The sequence below is a fragment of the Mus musculus genome, chromosome 3, assembly GCF_000001635.26.
Source record: "Mus musculus strain C57BL/6J chromosome 3, GRCm38.p6 C57BL/6J".
In the NCBI taxonomy this organism is placed as follows: Eukaryota; Metazoa; Chordata; class Mammalia; order Rodentia; family Muridae; genus Mus; species Mus musculus.
The window spans coordinates 84,818,440-84,841,940 of record NC_000069.6 but is presented as its reverse complement, the minus strand read 5'-3'; the positions used below and the strand labels follow the sequence as shown (position 1 = coordinate 84,841,940).

General features: G+C 39.2%; 1 protein-coding gene across 4 annotated transcripts in view; it reads right to left on the bottom strand.

Moving 5' to 3' along the window:
* Window positions 1–23,501, bottom strand: part of Fbxw7 (F-box and WD-40 domain protein 7) — a 164,209-nt gene that overhangs the window by 137,258 nt on the left and 3,450 nt on the right. The window lies entirely within an intron of this gene.

Sequence of the window (23,501 nt, the reverse complement as noted above, 5' to 3'; positions counted from 1 at the left end):
TAGGTGGAACAACATTATGAACTAACCAGTACCCCGGATCTCTTGACTCTAGCTGCATATGTAACAAAAGATGGCCTAATCGGCCATCACTGGAAAGAGAGGCCCATTGGACACGTAAACTTTGTATGCCCCAGTACAGGGGAACGCCAGGGCCAAAAAGGGGGAGTGGGTGGGTAGGGGAGTGGGGGTGGGTGGGTATGGGGGACTTTTAGTATAGCATTGGAAATGTAAATGAGCTAAATACCTAATAAAAAATGGAAAAAAAAATTACATAAATCTTAGATGGTTACTAAATTAAAATGCCTTTTGATTTCTATCTGAATTATTTTATTATCTTTTATACACAATTTAAAATTATACTCTTCTAAGGAGTGGATACAAAAGGAAGCAGCTCAAGTGGCAATACGGCTCAGCTGGCAGATGCCACTCAATTGGTAGAATGCTTGCTGAGCATACACAGGGACCTGGGCTTGATCCAGCATCGCATAAGCAGGTATGCTGGAGCAAGCCTACAATCCCTGCGCTAGGGAAGTGGTGGCAAGAGGGCCCAAAGTCAAGGCCACTCTCGGCTAGTCTGAAGATGTTTTGTAAAAATATCAATAAACTCAAATTTTGAAAAATTACTTCCTTCAGTTTTAAATGAGTCAAATGACAAGGGCACTGCCAATCACAACTTCAGACAAGTTCAGACAAGTTCTGAAAGAACTTCCAAATAAAAGAAATACTGTCAAGATGCTGCTTTTTAAAAAATTAAAATAAGCCCTTCATGGTGACACAGGATTGTGATTCCAGCACTCAACAAGCTAAAGCAGGATTGTGAGTTGGATGCCATCACCAGCTACACACAGACCCTGTGTCAAAAAAACCAAAATGGTAATAACCAAGTAATAACTACTGATAATGACATGGACCTTACTAATTTTTCATATATGTCAAAAAATAGCAAACTAAAAATTAGGTTTATCAAACCAAGTGTTCTATGCTAGAAATATCTAAGAAGAAAGCAATATTTCTCTTGTAGCTTTAGTCCCTGTATGACACACATTGAAAATGCTCGTGCTCAGTTTTCTGAGACAGCCTATGAAAGATTGGGGATACAGTTCACCAGCTGTCCAGCGTGTATGTGCCAATACAATACAATAGTGATCCTACCCAGTCTGTGGGAATGAAAACAAAATACAAGTCATTTAAAGATCTTGTGCTCTCTCCTCACTGGATGAATAGTAAAAGAATTTCGTAGAAATTAACCCACCATTAACTCTAAACTAAACAAAATGTGTTTCAATATTCAACAACAACAAAAAAAGTGTTTACTTTCTCATATCTCACTGCATATGAACACACTGAACTGAAGCATCCAAAAGTCAAGTTTAGTGTGAGCTAGCTACCCAAGTATAGACACTAATGATGAAATTTAATTTCCATAACACAATCAACAATCAAAATTTATACTTTTTAACATAAACCCATAAACAAAAGCTAATTAGAATTATTAAGCAAATCAGCTGCAAAAAAAATGACAAGAAACAGCTGAAAAACAGCAGACTGATGCAGAAACTTAAGAGCTGCTTTCAACAGACAGAGAGCATGAGCTGGCACGCCTGTTCCCAGTGCGGTCTGAAGCAGTCACTAGGAAATGCATCAGTACTCCTCCAGCTTCAGAACACATCAAGAACGCCTGGAGAAGTGAGCAAGTACACTACTCTCTGGCTGCAGCCAGGAACATCTGTGTGTTTGTGCCCATTCGGAGTTGAGGTTGACTCTGCCATGGCTGACCATGGGAAAATACTTAGAAATAAAACTGGGATAAATTAATGGGAAGTATGGATGAATTTTGTGAAGCAAACTGACACAGCCCAAGTACAAGGGGGCACTAGTTAATGCCTTGCTTAGCTAAAAGCACAATGTCTGGGAAGCTGTAGCTTATAAACCATGCTCCATGATGTTTTCCTTGTTTCCAACTTTCCAGGCGTTGCAAATTTCAAGCTGCAGTTTACAACAGAGATAGGAAATAAATTGAGAACAAACATTGCTTTAAAAACCAAAGCAGCAGGACGAAAAATGAAATCTACTGTAGGCACTGTGAAGCCTGATGTAAAATGCACTGCAGGACTTGGGAGCCGGCTCACAGAAAGAACACTTGCTGTGCAAACATGAGGACCTCAGCTAGACCACTGGAAGGAGGAAGCAGGAGCTTACTAGCCAGTCAGCCTAGCTGGAATGCCAAACTTTTGGCTTACGGAGAGACCTTGGGTCAACATAATACCGCAAAGAGCCAAAAAGGGAGGCACTCAAAGACTTCCTCCAACTTCCACATACCCGTGCACAGGCATATACACCTGCATACTCATGTGCATGCATCATATAAATATAGCTCACACCATCCCAAACCACACACAAAGGCAGGCAGGCAAGCAGACAGACAGACAGACAGACAGACAGACAGACAAATGTATTCTAGAGAGTAAGCCATCTCTGACATGGAAGTGAACTAGAAGAACGTAGAAGCAGTTTAAACTTTATTGAAAAACTGAAACTATCATAACATCATAAATAAATAAATAAATAAATAAAGATAAATAAAGAGCTATAAACATTTCTATACTATGTGATATTAGAAGGAAACTTTTAGAAGAGCTTTTTAAATTGTTATTACCAAACACAGAACAAAACCAAAGAAAAATATCAGTTGTTTCCATGGAGTAACATGTGAGCAATGTTAAGGTGTAAAACTCATCCATGACTAAATGAGTGAACCTGCTGGGAGACAAAGTCTATCACAAGACAACCACTGGCTATGCACTAGTATTCCTACAGCAGGGTCATATGTCTGTGCCATCCAAAGTCATTCTAACACAAACGTTTTTAAAGATGCTAATGGAGAAAAAAATGGAAAAAACTCAACCCACAGTAAAAATAAACAAATAACTCCTTGGTGAGATGGCCAAATTGAAGGCTAGGGAAGAAAAAAAGGGACAAGATAAGCCTGGGACAACTGATGCTGCTGCTATAATCTGTCCTCAAAAAGTGATTGAGACAAGATGAAAGATTGAGAGAGTCCTGAGGACCAAACCTCAGATGACCAAAGCACCAAAGGAAGAGAAAGAAATAGATGAAATCCAGAGAATAAAATCTGAGTCTACAGGATAGAGAAAATATTCATGAGTCTATTTTGATACACTTAAAGTACATACCTCAGAGGAGATAGCTCTTCCTTACAGAAGAAAGAAAAGAAACAGAAAATAACACTGGCCAAACACCAAAGTAATAATATTCATTCAGATACAAATTATCACCAGAATTTGAAATTAGAAACTAAAAGCATGATGAAAATAAGGTAATTAACATAATCACAAGATACCTTCCCCATAGGACACTTAATTGCAAGGTTAGCATGCAACTGGTACAAAGCCTAACATCAGCTTACCAGTGCTGGTCTCACCAGATGAATGGGCATACTGACACTGTGTGCCATCCAGTAAGAGTCACAACAGCATTTCTGTAGTACTCTTACCCAACAATTGTCACCAAAACATTAAACAAAAACTGGAGGTATTCAACACAACCAGTACTTTTCCAAAGTAATAATAAAAGGCAAGAATTTTAGAAATGTTTCAGACTGAAGAAAATTAAGGACACTGGTGATTCGAATGAAATGTCCCCCATATTCTCAGCTTTTTAGATACCTGGTCCCAGTTGCTGGTACTGTTTGGGGAAGTGAGTTGTGGCTTTGTTAAAAGAAGTTATGTCTCTGGGGGCGGGATTCTGGGGCTTAAAAAACTCACACCATCCTCAGGCCACTTTCTGTCTCATGCTTGTGGCCCAAGTTATAAAAGCTCCAACTGCAGCAGCCACGCCTGCCTGCTGCCATGCTGCCCCACCATGACTGTGAAGGAAACCCTATGCTCTGGAACTCTGAGCCCAAACAAACACTTTTCAGTCAGTTGCTGTGGTGTTTTATCACAGCAATAGGAAGTTGCTAATACAGCAGCAAATAAATGTGACTCGTGAGTGGTTCGGAGTTAGACTCTGGCCCAGAGAAAACACACGCACAGAGACAATAAACAGGTAATGCGTTTTACACAGTTTGAGGTGAACTTGAGCAATCACTGCTTCCTGGGTAGCAGAAGGAAAAGTGGCATCAAAAGAACTGCTGAGGCTGAGAAGATAGCTCCGCTGTTGAGAGCCCTTGTGCTCTTCCACAGGACCTGAGTTCAAATCCCAACACTCACATCAGGTGGCTCACAACCATTCCAGTTCCAGGAGACTGGATACCCTCTCCTGGCATTCACAGGCACACAAATAAGTAATAAATCTTCTTTTTTAGTTTTTTAGGGTGAGACATTCTGTTACATAGTCGTTGCCTAAGGTTCTCATAGCAACTGGGAGTCCTCCTTTAGTGACTGCTGGAGCTGCTTTCTGAGGCAGAAATTACTTACAATGTGGAACATCATCCTAACAGTGCAAGAGGTAGAAGGAAACTAGGACACACTCAGTGAGTTAACACAACCCTTCTACAGCTCTGCAAAGGTGGCAGTAGTCAGCAACAGTGTGCCTGCTACCCTATGAAGCAGCCAGACAGGCCCAGATATGCAGGACCCCCTGCTCAATAAAATGCAAAGCCCTCTAGGTTACATGGCACAACCAGACACCCCAAGTTCCTGCTGCCATGCCTTCTACACCATGACAAACTTGTATCCATTCTTAAATGATGAGCCAAAATAAATCTTGTCTTCCTTGGTTTTCTTGAGTATTCTGTCACAGCAGTGAAAAAACAAGTCCTCTTTCCTTCATTTAAACAGACGCACTATGCCAGGTAAAGCTACGAATGGTGGTGCACACCTTTAATCCCTGCACTCAGGAGGGAGGCAAGTAGATCTCTGAGTTCCACAGTAGCCTGGCATACACTGTAGTTCCAGGACAGACAAGGTTACGCTGAGAGACAGGACAGGAACACCTGGGAGGGCACAACAGACCCTCACATGGTCTTCTGATTCTATAAACAAAGTAAAAGAGAACTCTTGGCTTCCATTTTCCCATTTATTCTACTTTACCTCTTTTTCTGTGCCTGAAAAGTATGGGTGAGACAGGAGATAGCTTCCCTTAAGCAGTTAGGGCAGCACTCCTTAAAGACACAAGGATAAGGAGTCGAAGACCATCTTCACCTACATAGTAAATTCCAGGCCACCTTGAGCTATAAGACTGTTTTAATTTTAGTAAATTAAAACAGATTTCTAATTCTATTCAGGAAACATTCAGACTATTGTGAGAATACCACAAGCAGACCTGTAGTGAGTACAACCCTGAGAAAAAAATACAAAACTTTAAAGATCTAGCAGTAAAACAGATGCTAACAATAAATGTCTTAATATGTAGAGTAAGATCAAAAAGGAATTCATTTCTCTTTGATTTAAAGTGAAACACTTAAAAGAAGAAAACTCAGCCCAAGTTTACCACTAGTTAACTCTTGACTGAGGAAGCAAGTTTCTTCCCAGACCCCACCACCTCTTCAATAATGTCATCATCTGTATAATAAACATGTATTACAGTATATTTACCTTCACAAAATTAACCACAGAAACCTTCTGAGCTACCACCCTAACCTACAAGATAATCAAACATTTACTCAAAGGTGGTTTCTTAGGGAGTCATGTAATGTTACATAAAAGAGAGAGTTGCTTATCTGGAGCATAAGCACTGTCTAGTGGAGGGGCCAGTAGATAGCGAGCACCTGCTATTACAACCTGACCAGACTCACCTCTGGGCCCCTGGGACGGTGCAACTGTCTACGGCCCCAACAGGGCAAAAGGATGAAGAATGAAGCGTCTGAAACCGGCTTTTGTTACCCAGGGGACTCAAGGCCAATCTAAGCTACATGCCAAAGAGGGAGGAAAAAGAGAAGGAAGGGAGGGAAGCAAGGAAGTGACACTACTGTGTAAAGGATAAAATATGCACAGGAACTCAAAGATTAATATTAAAATAACACTACCTCAATAAGTTTTCTTAGCTTAAATGCAGAAGTAATAATATTTGGATATATTATACAAATATATAGTAAACACATTTTAAAAATACACTAAAATTACTACTATCTGTTTCAATACCATTAGTAGAAACTTTGCATTCAGGTATACAGCATTGATCAACACTGTCTCGTTGACAGTTGACAGCTTTTAGAGGGTCTCACTGAGTCTCCTCTGAGCTCTCTTTTTCTTCTGCTGCAAGAAGCAAGGCTTCCTAAAACCTTCCTGCACTGCACAACACTGCATTATACAAGGAGCAGGGGGAGGGGGTGACAGTAAGTGACTACAAGGGAAACTGTTCATGTCTTCTAAATTCACACTGTGACATGAACTGTAACAACAGAAAGTCTGAGGTGAGTATACTCTGACTTCTCTAGAAGGGTTGGGTTTCCAGTAACCAGTGAAAAGATTCACTACTACTAGAATTTCTAATGGGAAATTACCTGGTTTGGGCCTTAAGAGACAGTAACTGGAACAGTAGATGAGGAAGCTACCTATTTAAATCTATCTAGCTTTGGAGATCTAACAGAGAACAAGAGCATACTGCAACTATCTTGAGAAAATACAAGAATCATTTTACCACATCCCAAAACCATAAAGCATTATCTGATAAAGGATTATTTTGCCAAGAAGGAATCTGAGGAAAGCGTAAGTTAAGAGTAATATGTATCGGACCTGGAGAGATGGTTCAGCAGTCAAAAGCACTGGTCACTCTTCCAGAAGACCCTGGTTTAACTCCCAGCACCCACATGGTGGCTCACAACTACTGTAACAGTCCAGGGGATGTGACACCCTCTTCTGGCACCAATCATGCCTATGATGCACAGAGTTCCACACAAACAAACACCCATAGGCGTAAAGTAAGATAAAATAGTATTTAAAAAAAAAACAAAAACAAAAACAAAAAAATGGAGGAATAACCTTTCACCATCTCCTCTTTTTTCATCATGCTATTTAAAATACCAAAGTAAAACTAGGCTAGAGAAAGCAGCAATGAGTGTCAGAAGATGAAGTTATTTCAGGAGGGACTACCAGACTGGACAAGGAACCATCTTTAAAGAATGATGAAATGTCTTCCCTTGTGGCAGTGTTTTCATGACATATACATATCTCAAATCTCTTCAAATCATACATTTTAAATAGATGAGCTCATTTCATATAAATTATGCCACAGTAAAGTTGACTGAAAGTACTCAGGGAACAGCAGCAAACAAGCACATGTGACAGTGCCATTTGCCATCCCAGTGCACATATACAGATGTTTCTATCACTAACCTTTGATTCAGATCTATACTGGTGGGAGGGCCATGTGGCAAGAACACAGACAGGCCTCTGAGGAACTCAAAAGGATCCCTGACTTGTGGCTTGCAAGAAAACAGAGACATCAGCCCTACAACCCTAATTCTGCCAACCAGTAAGCCTCTAAGACAAGCAGAGCATTAGGAGGAGAGGCAACAGGCAGATGAACTTCAGTTAGCCTGGGTGTTCCCTGAGGAAGGACCCAGCGGAAGCAGATCCAGACTCCTAGGCAGACTCTCAGGTGCTGAGTTTGTAATCACTGTTTATGCAGCCATGAAAAGCAGGTGACTTCTCAGATGTGAAAAACTATGACTTGTTTCTCTTTAATGATGCCAATCTTGATCACTAACCCAAATTCCAATATATCACATTAGCATAAGTGACAATTCAATCTCCCCAGTCAGTTAAGATACATACTTAAAACTTCAGTTTAAAAAAGGATGTAACTTGGAAGGCTGTGTTTCCTCCATCAACTGTGTGCACAAACTAGATTATAAATTTAGTGTGCATCTGTCTGTCTTCCTAAGCAACTGGGGAAATGAAAGAATTGGGGGGGGGTGTTATAAAGAGAAGGAAAAGGAACGAAAGAGAATGGAAGAAAGAGGCAGCCTCAGTTCTCATCCACGCCTACGAGAATCAGTGAATGGTTAAAAAAAAAAAAAACTCTGCTTGAGATCCAGCATGGCCAATTCAAGAAATTTTAGGAAATATCTTGTTATTTATATATTATTCTATTATAATAGACAGATAGATAGATAGATAGATATTTTTATACAAGTATATAAAGTCTGAAACTAAGTAATAGGAAAAACAGGGCCAGCAAGATGGTGATTATTCCCAAGGCTGACAACATGAGTTTGACCCCTGGAACTCACCTGGTGAAAGAAAGGAACTGCCTCCCACAAGCTGCCTCTGACTTCCTTACCTACATTGTGGGCATGTGCCCACAGGCCTACATACACCCACAGGCACCAACACACATGCACACATGCACGCGCATGCACACATACAAAGAAATAAATCAATGTATAAATAGTGAAAATCAGTAAAAGGAAGAATTATGCATGTGCTGCCAAACTTAGAGAATACATAACTAACTGCCCCCGAAAAGAGACCCCCACTTCTATGCATGGGCTGGGCTGGGTTCTATTAAAAATACATAAGAAATAAACTGGCAAACAGTGCAGGCAGTAAAGGGTAGCCATTGATGTCTCCTGCACATGATCCTAGGTCAACTCCGAAGTCAAGGTGAAAATGTAAACACACACCATCTTCACACCTAGCTTGCACTATGAAATAGGAGTATGTGAGAGGTGGATAAACACTGCAGTATCTGGCATTAAACATTCAGCAATGTTTCTAGGAATGGATTTCTACAATACCAATACTAACAGCCACTTTAAGAAAGAAACCTGTGGTAGAAAGGTCAATAATGTCCAAGGACGTGAAGAACTTAAGACTCTGACTCTCTCTGCCTCAATCACTCAACTAGCTTCCATAGCTGAACTCAGCACCATTTATGCATTTTTAAAGGGGATGTTACTTTTTTGCTGTGGGTATGTATATATGATTGTATGCTACTGTACATATGCCACAATATGCATGTGGAGGTCAGAGGACAATCCTGGGGGAGTCAGTTCTCTCCACCATGTCAGTTCTAGGGATTAAACAACGTTGCAAGACCTGGAAGCAAGTACCAATTGAGAATCTCAGGACCAATTCAGACCTTCTTCCCCACGTATTTATTTTATTTTTCAATGTGGTGTAGGGGCATGTACACATGAGGGCTGGTGCCCCAGCAGAGAGATATAGGTTATGAGCTGGGGGTAGGAGTGCTGAATCTAGGAAAAGCCATACATACAAGCTCATCTGTGGAGCCATCTCTCCAGCCACCCCATTTTGATATTTTTTAATCTTTAATAAATCACTAGATACTCTACTCGTGCATGTAACCTCTGATACATATTTTATAAAAGCACAGAATTTAAAGTTCTCAAATCGGTGAAGTCTTTTACTAAAAAGTGGTGGACTGCCCACCTAGCATGCACAGGGCCTGGTTTTGAGTTCCACCACTAAAATAAATAAACAAAATATTTTTTAAAAAACAATCTCCAGGCTTAGCTCTTGTAAGGAAAAAGAATTAAAATGTGAAACTTTTAAGCCTCCCAGTTAACATACAAAGGCATACTAGGGGAGATATCAGAAGTACTTCTTAAATGCATTGTCAATAATATACTGAGTAGGGACTCATGCTAAACAAAGTATAGAATAGAAAAAGTGACATACTTTAATTGACCAAAAAGAAGTAACATTAGGGAAATATTCCACAGAACCACACTAACTTAAACAACATATTCAAGAGATTAACAAGTATTAATTCTCAAATTTCTGCTATGCTTCACATATATATCCAACCATAATTTTCAATTCATAGATGATATTTCAAAGTTTCATCTCCTCCTCTGAAAACACCAGTGCATGCCTGTAATCCCAGCAGTGGGGAACTAGAGGTAGAAGGATCAGGAGTTCAAGGTCAGCTCATACTGCCTGAGACCTTGTCCTAATTAGTTAATTAATATTTTTAAAATTATGAATTGAATATAAAATTGACAAGTCCCTTCACTCTACGCCCGTCCTGGCAGTGCTAGGTGCCTGGTACGTGCTAGGCAAGCACACTACCACTCAACTGCACCCACTGCATCCCTGCTTCAGGTTTTAAATATATTTTACCTTAATAAACTCCTGCAAGTGAAGCAAAATGTCTTGGTAACCTGGCAAAAGTGACACTGAAAACTAAGGCTCATGGAAAGTCATTCAAATACAGACTTAAATTTTACAATGATTGGGAACTGCTTTCCTCTGAGCCTGTAATCTGCTTCTAAGAGTGAAATCCTACAATGTTTGCTCCTGTGTAGTGCAGCTTACAGAGCTTCTGGGAGTTCAAATTCCTAGCCTTGTGTTCAATGCTCTCAATGTTTCCTCTTCCTACAGCATGAGATAAAGTAAGAAGTAAACTGTAAACACTGTGTGGGGGAGTCCTTAGCACAGTGACTGACACACAGGAAGCACTCACTAAGTGCTAATCATGACTGTGGTGACAAATATCAAATTATTCATTTATTAGATGATCAAATCTATATGCCTATCCCCTAGATTCACATAATTCTCCCTTCCAGCTAACTACCTGTAAATTACTTGGGCAAGTCTAAGGCTAAAATCCATCATCAAAAGGAAAGAGATGCAGTGGCGACTTCCTTACTTCAAGCCTCAATACCTCAGCTATGGCCAACATTTGAAAAAACATATTCACTTGGTTTGCCTTCAAGTTTCATTTAGTATTATTATTATTTAATAACAGCTCTTATATAATGTAAGGCTAATAAGCAACATTCTTGTTTTTTCAACAAACACAACACCAGACAAGGACCATGAATAAAAAAGAAATCAATCAAGAGCATCATTTCAGCCCATTTTAGATCAGTTTCTTAAATGGGTCATTATCCCATCGGGGATTACACAGCTCAGCATGCAGGCTATGAAAAATTTGGCAATGGTAAAAGTTTCTGAACAGGCAATATCTGAAAGATAATTAGAAATCTAATCTCTTAGACAAAAGGCAGATGTTTGTTTGTTTGTTTAAGATAGATTTATTTATTTACTTGTTTTATGTGGATCAGTGTTTTGCCTATATGTATGTTTGTGTGGGAGTGTTGGCTCTCCTGGAACTGGAATTACAGTTGTGAACTGCCATGTGGGTGCTGGGAATTGAGCCAGGTCCTCCAGAATAGCAGCCAATACTCTTAACGACTGAGCCATCACTCCAGCCCCAGAAAGGCAGACAAGTTTAAAGAAAAGTTTAAACTGATTGTGTTGTCTCAAAATCTTCCTACTAAATCAAGAAAAGCCAGCATAAGGCACATTCTCCCAGGGGTACAAAGCTGTCTTAGTACTACATGCTTCCTAGAAATGAGGAAGAAGGAAAGTCACACAGAAAATATCTACTATGAAGTTTTCCCTCTCAGGCTTACTGGTTAAGAGTGCTGGCACCTCTTGCAGAGATCCCCAAGTTCAGTTCCTAATACCCATGTTGGGTGGGCCACAACCGTCTATAACTCCATCCCCACAGAACTGGATGCCCTCTTCTGGCATTCACAGGCACTAACACACATGTGGCATTCACAGAGACATACACATAGGTGCAAATAAAAAAAATATATCATATGAAACTTGCTTCTAATTGACCCAATAAAAATTTTCAGAATACCTCTACAGAAGGCACTACTAAGCACCTGAATAGACAGATAACAAGACAAAATAATCTCTAATCTCTTCCAGTTTAGAGATTATTGAAAAGATTTTCTGTGTGTTCTCTTCTGATGTTTGTTCACAAGCCATACACATCCTATGTAGCAGTAATGTTAAGGTATCTGGGGGAGGGAAATTCACTAAACAAAGTAAATAAGACATGACCCCTATGCTCAAAGAGACTAGAGAAAAACAGACTCACATCTGATTCTGTAAACGCTAAAGACACTGTAAGTAAAAAATAACTCACTCTACTTAATCAGGGCACGTTTCCTAGGATGACTTTTTAAGTAAGATCTAAGAAAAGAAAGACTCCTCCAGGCAGAGAATAGTAGGGTACAGAAGCAAATATACATGAAAGTATAGCTGGCCTTTAACATCTATGGGCTCCAAATCCACAGATTCAACATCCTCAGTTTAACTGAAGAAACACTAAAGATAGAAATAAAAAGTTAGCCTTTGAGGTCAGCCTGGACTACAGAGCAAGTTCCAGGACAGCAAAGGTTACATAGAGAAGACCTGTCTCAAAAAAAAAAAAAAAAAAAACACCAAAAACCAAACCAACAAACAAACAATAGTCTATAAAGTGATGTTGTACTGGAAGAGATGGATCAATCAATACAACAGTCTGCTATGCAAGCATGGAGACAGTTCCAATGCCTAGGAGGAATGTTAAACACTAGTCATGAAGCCCAACCACAGTAGGAAGCCAGAGGCAGGCGGGTCTCTAGAGCATCCTGGCAGTCAGCCTATCCCAATGGATCAGCTCCAGACTCAGTGACAGACTTGTCTCAAAAAATAAGAAAAACATGTAAGACAAAGCAGATGTCAACCTCTGGCCTCTACCCACACATATGCAAGAGTAGACACACACAAAGAAAAGTTGCTTTGTGCAACTGAATACACACATTTTTTTTTTGTCCTAAACATAGGGTTTTAAATTGTTTACATCACCATCACCTTCACACAGTATTAGTTAGAAGTAACCTAGAGACAAGGTATTCAAAGTGATGCAGTTGGTTAGAAGCAGTGCTGCAGAGTCTAGCAGCCTTGGGAGATTCTAGAACTAATACTGAGAGACAACTATATACACACATATATGCGCACACATACACACACACACAAAGTATGCATATGTTTTAGACACCTGAAGGTACAGCCTGTCTTTTGCATACAAAGGATAAAATTCAAGTGAATGACAAAGACTGAAATTTATGTCCCTACTTTCTTAGCACACAGGCGACACCAAGAGAGAAACGTCTGCTCCTCCCAACTCCTAAAGCTTTAGACTTTAGGCTGATAGTCTCCCAGGAATTAGAGGATGATACAGGAAGTCTGCATGTAGATAGGATCTGCACCAGAAAGGCTACCAGCCCAGTCCCCTGAGGTGAAAATGCACAGAAAGGACAAGAGCAAAGAAAGGAAAGGCTCCACAGGGAATAGCAAGATTTAACTTTAAACAAGGAGAAAAAGATAACAAGAGAAGACAGACAGTAAAGTCCTTTGCTTGTCAAGTAATAAAACAAGACAAGGAGAGAAAAAGAACACACAAGGCAAGTTCCCCATCAGGTCACTTCCGTAACCTGGATGTGTGCTTTTCCTTTCAGTGTCCACGTTGCTCGCTTTACAACACACGAGTTCTGGCACTCCTCTCTCACAAGCCCTCAGTTCTCAACAGACTTTTACATGAGCAGATTAACAAATAAAAAATTAATAAAACCTTCAGGAATATGGCAAACTTTCCCCAGGTTCAGAAAAAGCCTTTTAAAAAGTTTTATCTATTGACTTCCCTATTAAGTCTTTCTTAGAATGAATATTAAATAAGTCCTATCCATGTTTATGCTTATCAACAATCAATTCTTAAACAGAATCTAACTGATAAAATATATTAAAAAAAAAACTGACCTAAATGAAAGAGTGGGGACTTAATTACAAAGCAGGCTTCCCGATACTGGCATTAATGGTATTTTAAACCAGATAATTTTTTGCTTTGAATAGTGCCCTATATATCATTTATAGCAGTTTCTATAGTCATTAGATCCCAGCAGTGAGTGAGTTAATTCATTCCTCTCCTCCTTCTCCCACACTGTCCCCTCTGCTCCTCCTGTCTTCTCTCCACATAGCTGAGACCATCAGAAACACCTCCACTGTGAGAGATTAGTTACTACATCCAGATAGTGTTGTGATCTCATTTTTCCTAAAAGCATCCGTAAGGTAGGTATTAGTTTCCCTAACATATGGATACACTGAAGAGAGAGAAAGGAACTTGCCAAAGGTCTTACAATCAGTGTGAGCACCCACATGATGGGCCTTGAATTCCTGCTTTATAATCATTGTTACATCATCATATTTTCATGTGATTTTTGAAAAGTAACATTGTATCATTTAAAAAAAAAAAAAAAAGAAACCTAAAACTGTGACCCATTAAGAAAATGGAAGTGAAACTGTAAGCTCTCCTAGTCTAGGTGCGGGATGACAGACACAAGGGCTCTTGAGCACTAAGGCCAGAGCTGCAGCAACCCGAGTGGCTACATAACTCTCAGAAAACTCACAACACTCCTTGGAGCAAGTATTATCCTTTCTTCCTAAGTTAAGAAAGCTCGGAATGGAAAAGGTCTGTAACCTTAAAAGATTCACAACTGAATTGACGATACAAAAAAAAAAAAAAAAAAAACAGGATTTTTTTTTTCTTTTGGTTTTTCGAGACAGGGTTTCTCTGTGTAGCCCTGGCTGTCCTGGAACTCACTCTGCAGACCAGGCTGGCCTCGAACTCAGAAATCCGCCTGCCTCTGCCTCCCGAGTGCTGGGATTAAAGTCGTGCGCCACCACCGCCCGGCTAAAAATAGGATTTCTTAAATGAGACTGGCAAGCAAGCTAACTATCCTAGCTAAAGAAAATGAAAAGGGAGGAAACACAAAATGGGAAAATGCTGCTTAAACATGAAATACATTTAAAAAGAGGTTTTCTGTGAACTGTCTCTTGAGTGTGACAGAGTTGAAAGGCCAAAGGTGGGACACTGGGGAGAAGCAAAGCCAAGACTCAAACAGAGGTGGAGGACTGGAAGACAAAGGCTGAGCTAGCCACCGTAAGCAGTAAGCCAAGGCAATGCTGAAAGCCTTGAGGCTACCTTCCACGGAAGACAGACAGCTGGGGACAGGCCAGCAGGTGCTTCCTAAATAAAGCAAAGCAACACAAGCAGGGGAAAGACTAGCAGGTTTCATTAACGGTGGTTTCCAATACACAAAATCTACCAGCCCAATTTCTTTCTTTCTTTCTTTCTTTTTTTTTTTTTTTTTTTTTTGGTTTTTTTTGGTTTTTTTTTTTGAGACAGGGTTTCTCTGTATAGCCCTGACTGTCCTGGAACACACTCTGTAGACCAGGCTGGCCTGAAACTCAGAAATTCAACTGCCTCTGCCTCCCAATTTCTGTTTTGCTTTATTGTGTGTGTCCTGCCTCCTCCAACCAGAGATAAGTTTCAGCAATCAGGTATTTTTATGCTTTGTTCACTTAGATCAATGCCTGACACAGTAGGTATTCAGTAAATATCTTCTGCTGAATAAAGACAGTATTCAAAATAGGAACATATTCAAAAGCAAAGATCACAAATGACATCAGTTTTTGAAAACAGAGCAACTTCACAAATACAACAATAACGTAACACTGCACTCTGTATTACTACAGTGACTAGCACTTAGTGGGCACTGAGCCAGATACTGCTAAAGGCTCGCATGCGCAATGCCAGTCTTCCTAATACCATAAGTGCTGTAGGTACTATTATTATCATTACAGTTGTACAGGAAGCACAATGAACTTGAGCAAGCAGCTCAAAGCTTGCCTCTTAGCTCCTTATATACAATTATTAGCATCCCTCTTACAGAAATCAGAAATGTAGGGTAGATCAGACCTTTTGTCCAAACCTTCTCTTATCAGGTATAGTGGAAATTCTACCACCCGAGGACACACTGATTATGTAAAAAGGATTAGAAATTCAACGGTTTAATGAATCCAGATGTGGAAAAGCCAAGAACAAAAATCAATCTTCTAATCAACATTTCAAAGTATAGCAGATAACAACCGGTAACACCCCAGGTCCACAGCCCAAAGAAATAACAGGGTGTGACCTCTGACTAAGACTGACCTCAAAACTTCCGGAGACAGGCTCCCCCAGTTTATTTTTCAGCCCTCCCTCTTCTGTCCTGCTGTCTGTCCCTTCCCTGTACCGTCCACCCCTCCCCCTCCCCCACAATGAATTTTATAACAAGTTTAAATGTTTCCTACTCCAAATTTCTCAATCCAGTAAATTAAAATCTTATCTTCCTTAATGAAAACAACACCACTGTGTAATGATCCGTAGAGAAACGCCCTGCACTCCTGCATCAAACCCACAGCTCAGAGCTACTGACCACACAGAAGGCTAGGTGACTGCGTTCTTATAGAAATCAGCATCCTTTTTGAAAATAACTGAAGTGGAAAGAAAACTAGAGATGACCTAGCTATAATTGCTACCAAAAAGAAAAAAGTTTAAAAATTGAAATTTTTAAAAATTAGATAGTCATCAAATTGACAATCTAACAAGAGATCCACGTGCAGATAAGCAACCTGATTTTGCATTTAAATCACAATCTAAAGGAAAGCTGCCGACAAAGGAGAAAATAAAGCATGAAGAATGGAGCATAAAGCATAAACATCATCACTGCTAAGAAATGTTTCCATCTTTTATCCTGCCTGTGAGCTTTTATAAATTAAATGTATAATTCTGTCAAGTAAAATGTAAGTAAAAGCATAACCAAGTGGTCCTCAAACCAGAAAAACCTTCCAAATTAAAAAAAAAAAAAAAAATCAAGAGTCAGAGATGGGTTGGATGTTAAAAGCAGACACTGCTCTTTCTGAAGACCCCAGTTTGTTCCCAGCACCCACACTGGGTGGCTCACAATCCCCAGAAACTCTAGCTCCAGAGGAGCTGACACCTCTGGCCTTTCCAGGCACCTGCATAAGTGCACACACCTATGCACAGACATTCAGATCTATACACAGAATTTAAAATAACATAAATCCTCTCTTTAAACCATTAAGAAGCAACTATTCCTTGTAGATGCTGTTAAAACCGACTATTCTACACTTGAAGAAAAAGCTATCTTGTATTTAAGGCACATTACTTACACACACACAATCATTTTATGAAAATAAAATTAGGTATCAACTAACAATGTGTTCACTAAATCAAGGTATTTCAATCTTAGTCTGAATAACTGAGAAAGATAAATCTTGCATCCAGCTTTACGATTTTCCAAAGCTTTGTATTTCCAGTGTTGAAGGGGCAGTGGTGGCAGTAAAGTTATCAGTGAACTGAGAACTGAATCGCATCCCAGGATTTGTCCTGGACAACTCAAATCATCATCACTAGCAGAAGAAGGAAAAGGAAAACACTAATTGTTCCAGAATAAAGAGGAAACCTTTCTGTTCCATGCACCACTTGAGGTCTTTGGCAGTTAACTACAAGTCCAGTGATATTTGATTAAATCTTTGTCTATAAATAGTTCTGTCATTTCCCTAGTTTTTAGGACTTTTTAATAAAATGTTAATGAAACATATATTCATTTTTGATGCTTATGAAACAGGACTACAAGCTCAAGTGCTCATTTAAATGTTGGATAGAATCAGCCAGGCAGAGATGGCACACACCTGTAATCCTGGCAAAGGCTTGAGGCCAGCCTGGTCTACAGAACTAGTTCTTGGACAGTCAAGACTACGCAGAGAAACCCTGTCTCGGGGGTGGTGTTAAAGGTGAATTGTAGTTAGTGGTCTGAATAGGAATGGTCCCCATAGACTCATGTATTTGATTGTTTGGCCCACAGTAATGAGTGTTACTATTAGGATGTGTGGCCTTTTTAGAGGAAGTGTGTCACTATGTACGTGAGCAGGCTTAAAGGTCTCAAATGTTAAAGCTAGGCCTAGTGTAGGACTCACTTCTGTGGTCTATGGATCCAGATGTGGAACTCTCAGCTCCTTCTCCAGCACCATGTCTGCCTGCACACTATGTTTCCCACCATGAGGATAATAGACTAATCCCCTAAAACTGTAAGGCAGCCCCAATTAAATGTTTTCCTTTATAAGAGTTGCCTTGGTCATGGTGTCTCTTCACAGCAATAGAAACCGTAAAACAGAAATGTTGAGCAAAATAATGGCTGACTCGGGCCTTCTACTTACATTACATATTAAAAGGCATGTCCTTTAGTAAATTAACATTGGTAAATCATATATATGAGCTTCTCCCAGCAAACCTTGTGGAGAGCATGCTTTCCCCAGTGAGTGGGTACTGAGGAAGTAGCTTGTTCAAGGTGAGGAAGCTAAGAAATGGGTTCTCAATTACCTGAGTATTCTGCCCCCAAAGTGTGATTGTGTGTTCGTAGGTAAATGAGAGATGAGCTAGCAACTTGTTGCTGGTTCCAGGAATACAACCACTGATTGTAGTTAGTTATAAATTGCTCAATACTTTTGGTAAAGCAAATTCATAGACCTAGAACACCATGCCAAGTTCTATCTCTTCTTAAACTCCTAAAAAAACAGACATCCTAAAAGAATCAACCAATTGTAAATAATCATACTGATTGGTGTTACCAGTATTGGCAAGTGGACTCTGGCGGCACAGACCTATACTCCCAGCACTGATAGCACTTGGGAAGCTGAGACAAAGGGCTCTCAAGTTTGAGGCCTATACAAATGACTTAGTGAGTTCCAGGCTAGTCTGGGCTGAGAAAGCCCAAGGTAAACACAGTGTGTTCATAGAGACTTCTCAGAGGGAAGGTAAAGTGTAAGTGTGTTAGCCTGATTACACACTAGCTTTTAAGATTTACAAACATCAGAGAAGTCTTACAGCACAGAAAAAAAGTATTTATCATATTATACCAGTACACAGATACACAAACAGGGAGGGAAAAAGAACTAGCTCTTTCCAAAGCCACCCAAATTTCTAGTAGTTGTTCTTCTTCAGGTGGAAGCAAAGGGCAGAGGCCACAAATTAGCAGCAGAGCACACAGGACCTACCTGACTGAAGCACAGCTATGCTTTAGGAGAAAGAACAAATAATAATAGCTCATCTCTTGAGCATTTCCACCTACACACAAGGAAGATATACAACACAAATATTGCTTCTCATCTTCTCTTTTTTAAGCTTACTCTATTAGAGAAATTGAGTGTACTTAAAAAACGTAAAGGAACATTTTATAAAACTTTTCTTTTAAATTAATCATTCTACTGTCCCAGGGCTCAGTGAGAATTGCAAATGTTTCTCAAGGATTTCACAATCTCAAAATGTCTTAGGAATAATTTTAACTATATTTATATGTAAACATGTAATTACTAGAATATGTATAAATGTCATATGCACTTAGGAAACATACTCCATTTGCATACATGAAAGGTATTACAGAAACTATCAGTGAGGTAACATCAGAAAACTGCAAAAAAATCTAATTGTCTATTTTCAAGCCTACCAGAGAATGATTTTATACTAAATGAGAAGAGTCTCAAAATAGAAATATGTGATGGCAAGAGTTCACTATTTGAAAACAAATGTACTCATCTATTTGCAATGGTAATGAACACACACCAAAAAGCTCACCATTCCTGGTCTACTAAGTGTTGCCAAAGTAAAATATTTCTACTTGAAATCCCTGCAGACATGAGAGTGCCAGTGTCATTTAACTTCATCACCCATCTTTTGATAAAATTATTTTTAAAAGCAAAATGTTTAAAGTAAGATTTTTAAAAGACCAAAATAAAACCAGGCATAGTTATAGATCCCTATAATCTCAACACTCCAGAAGATGAGGCAGCAGTATCTCACACTGAAAAGCAGCCTGGGCAGGAAAGACTGTCTCACAGAATTGCATATGCATACAAACTAAAGAGCCTACACCCCACCCCCAAAAAGAAAAGTATTGTCAGATTATATCATCTTTTATTCAAAGAGCAAAACAGAAACTAAAGTATCTACTATATACACAGAATAAACAGTTCCATGTGAGTTCTATGTCTACAGACTCAACCAACCAAATTGAAAAATATCCAGAAAAAAAAGTATAACCTAATAGATTTTTGTTGTTGTTGTTGTTGTTATCCCTCCACAACACAGCATAACAACTGCTAATGTGCTACTTTATTGTATTATAACAATTATTAAACACTTTATTATATTTATTACAAGTAATTTAGAGGTGAATTTTAAAGTACACAGAAAGAGGTATGTAGATATACATGTGTGTATATACATATATATGTTTATATATATAAGCATGTTATATGTAAATACTTTTATTACATTATTTATGGCAGGGTTGGCACACTATACACTGCATATATGAAGGCCAGAGGACAACTTTCAAGAGTAAGTTATCTCCTTCCATCATGTCCATGGTAGGGATGTCTGAGGGATGAAACTCAGGTTCTCAGACATGATGTCAAGCTGTCTCACTAATTCCTTTAAATATTTCTTTATTTTACATAAGAGACTTAAACATCCTCAGATTTTGGTATCTGCAGGGGTCCTATACAGAGGGATCACTATAGTTAATACAGTTCTGAAACTAACTAAAAAGGGATCACTATTGCACTGTATTATACAAAAAAAAAAAAAAAAAATTGCAGTACCATGAAACAAAGTTTGTAAAACCAGGGTAAATATACTAGCATCTAATACAGGTTTCTGTTGACATATGAAACGAAAGTTTTAACATTAAGCCAACATTAAACATTTCACTAAGTGAATAGCTAGTTCTTTCTAGGTAGTACATTTATTTGTCTATATTAGTCTTAAAGATAGCAATGTTGTTTAAAGTATACATTCAAGTGGTTTAGGTAATTTAAGATTTAACAACAAAATGAAAATTCTGTACTGAATTCTTCACACTGATTTAGTATGAGATTATGATTTTAAGAGGTAGAAGCATTAAACCTTAACTTTCCTTGAGTCTGACTTAACATCTTTGTCTGATTCAAAACAACTTAAATGCCTTTTTACTTTCACATTAAAAGCAAATGCTTTATACTTTGTTTTGAGAACCTTTCAAAAGTAAGCTTATACCATAGAGAGATGCAGCTCAGTGGGAGAATGCTTGATTAGCAGGCCTCGAGCTTCTCGGGGCTCCTATCCCTGTAGCAGTGGGGTAGAAAGTTAACTTCTTCCTTAACAGATTCTTTTAGCCATAATACAAAACAAGTGTATCCCTACATACCAATGTGATGGTTTGAATGAGAATGGCCCCCACTGGCTCACATATTTGAATGGTCTCCAGTTGGTGAACTGCTTTGAAAAGGCAAGGAGGTGTGTCACTGGGGTAAGCTTTCAGTTTCAAAAGCCCACACCAGACCCAGTCTCTCCTGCTTGTGGGTCAGATGTGAGCTCTCAGCTACTTCTCCAGTGTTATGCCTGCTCACCCACAATGATGACCAAGGGCTCACCCTCTGAAACTGTAAGCAAAATTAAGTGCTTTTTTTTTTCAGTAAGTTGCCTTGGTCACATATTTGTGACAGAAATAGAAAAGTAACTAAGACATCAATTATGGCACCTTCTGGTAAGATGAAGGTCTCTATTTTTCAGATCTATTTACAGAACATCAAGTCTCTGCTTCTTGATCCATAATTCTCATTACTATAAAGGCAAATCATCATTACAATGGCAGTCCAGAGAAGCACATCTCATCTAGAAAACAAAATCCACCTGAAATGGCCAATCTGGCTTTCTAGTATAACTAGCTTACACTAGTAGATGCTGGTAGATTTAGCTGTCCTCTGCCAGGGAGCTATAAACCTCCGCCTACAGGCCAAATCCCATCTACTTCTTGTTTTTATGCATGAGATCTGACTGGAACAGTTATAACACACTTCCATATTATCTACAGCTGTTTTCACATGGCAGAAACAGCTGAAAGTTGTGACACAGTATGCTGACCCACACAGAAAGGTTGCCAACCCATTCTTTACGTCGTCCCACAAGACTTTTCAAAGAATCATTTTCAAAGTATATCTAAATGAACTGCTGATAACTCACACAGACTCTGGAGTCCTCTGGTACTAAGACACACAAAGATACAAAACTTCCAGCCTCTCATATAAATAGCATAACTATCAAGGCAAAGAATATTGATGTTACCATTCTCCATCAGAATCCCGCCATATTAGTAAATCACGTTAATCCTAAAAGGCTGTCTTTTAAATACACTTAAGCATGTCTTCACCCATGGAAGAAATGGGCCAAGTAGCAAAAGACCCCTATATTGCAGATATTCCAATCCCTATCTACTCACCCTAAAATAATTGTAGACCCACATCCTTGTTTAAAAATATCTATTCCAAGAGATTACTGCCAACTGGATGCTCTCTTAAGAAGCCAAAGAAAAACAATGAATTCAAACAAAGGATCATAATGATTACGTGTTTTTATTCACAATCTTTTATCCTTATCAAAGCCAATACCAAAAGCTAACCATAAAGATGCCTGAATAGTCTTTTTTGTTCGTTTTGTTGTTGTTGTTTTGTTTGTTTTTTTCAAGACCAGGTTTAGCTGTGTTGCTTTGGCTGTCCTGTAACTCACTCTGTAGACTAGGCTGGCCTTGAACTCAGAGCTACCTGGGTCAGATTAAAAGGCATGTGCCATCATTATCTAGCTTGGGTTTGTTTGTTTGTTTGTGTTGTTTAAATATTCCTAAATTGTAGGCTCTTTTTAAGTTTATACAAAAAAGTATCCCTAATACTTCTGTACCAACACAGGGATGTCCCCCCTAAACACACATTGTAGGGACACAAAGATGCACATTTCTGAAGTAAGAGAAACAGCCTTCCCTTTCATCAATGTTTAGCCCCACTTCATTAGTATTAAGACCAAGCTTAAGATTATAATAATGAGCCAGGCAGTGGTGGCGCACACCTTTAATCCCAGCACTCAGGAGGCAGAGGCAGGCGTATTTCTGAGTTCGAGGCCAGTCTGGTCTACAGAGTGAGTTCCAGGACAGCCAGGGCTACACAGAGAAACCCTGTCTCGGGGAAAAAAATTATAAAATGCAGGGAAACTGTAATGGCCTTCCATTTTATTTATAAGTTCCCTAACAAGGTCCTATGTTTTCTGAACTTATCTATCTCAGGATCTAAATGTGCTATTGAAAACCTTTAACTACTTCTAAAACAGAATCCCATGTCCTGGGACTGAATGGTCATTATGTTACAGACTGCTCCTCTTTCCAACTGTCATTCCCACTCACCTGCGAAGCTGATCTTCTGGGGACTGTCTCTCCTTTTGATAGCTGTGCTTATACCAACACAAATCTGCTTCAGGTCCCAAAATTTTAAATTCATTTTTCAGCTCTTAATTTCGTATCAGTAATCTCAGAAATATAAAGGCTTAAAAATGACTCCCATCTACCTACACTGTCAGCATATTACTCAAACTATTTTGCAGTCTTGAAAGCTGCACGGGGTAGGTCCTAAGGATGTAGCTCAGTTGGTAAAGTACCCGCCTAGCATGCACAAAGGCCTAGGTTCCATCCCCAGCACTACAAAACAAGAAATGGCAGCACACACTAGTACATTTAGCATTCAGGAAGTCCAAGCAGGGTGGTTACAAGTTAAAAGGTACACAACAAGTTCAAGGTCAGCCTGGCACAAGAGACAGAGACAAAAGAAGAGAAAGAAAGTGGAAAAAGTTTTAAAGAGAGAGGGAGGAAAAGAAAAACAATGAGCTAACACATGAACTGTACAGATACCTAGCTCTTAACCCCAAATTCAACATCCAAAGCAAAGCCTGCTACCCTGTTTCTGATTTACTCATAAGAAACTAGCATCATGCTAAAAAACATTCAAAACATTTCCTTTTTCGTGTCT